The sequence below is a fragment of the Cryptotermes secundus genome, unplaced genomic scaffold (genome assembly GCF_002891405.2).
Source record: "Cryptotermes secundus unplaced genomic scaffold, Csec_1.0 scaffold579, whole genome shotgun sequence".
NCBI lineage: Eukaryota > Metazoa > Arthropoda > Insecta > Blattodea > Kalotermitidae > Cryptotermes > Cryptotermes secundus.
Window position 1 is genome coordinate 1,256,321 of NW_019719366.1, and position 331 is coordinate 1,256,651.

A 331-nucleotide genomic window follows, 5' to 3' on the forward strand; every position below is an offset into this window, starting at 1 on the left:
AAATACGGCTTGAATCTTATTTCAGAAATAGGTATCAAAGGGTTTTAATTACAAATATAAATCTTAATCTCAATGAATTTTCGACATGGGGCAAAATTAGACATGGTGTCCTGCAAGGTTCGATTCTGGGCCCATTGTTATTTCTCATTTATATAAACGATTTACCCAACACTATAAATGACAAAACTGTACCTATATTAGTTGCAGAAGATACTAGTTTGTTAGTTAAAAGTTCAAACTATGATGATGTCTGTTTAAATATAAACAATGCTTTTCACAGTATAAATGAATGGTTCAAAGTAAACCAACTTTCTATAAATTTTAACAAAAC

The 331-nt window shown here is 29.3% G+C and overlaps 1 protein-coding gene across 2 annotated transcripts in view; it reads right to left on the reverse strand.

The window, feature by feature from the left end:
- LOC111864757 (adenylate cyclase type 2) overlaps positions 1-331 on the reverse strand; it is a 93,625-nt gene that overhangs the window by 10,690 nt on the left and 82,604 nt on the right. The gene's annotated exons all lie outside the window — the stretch shown is intronic.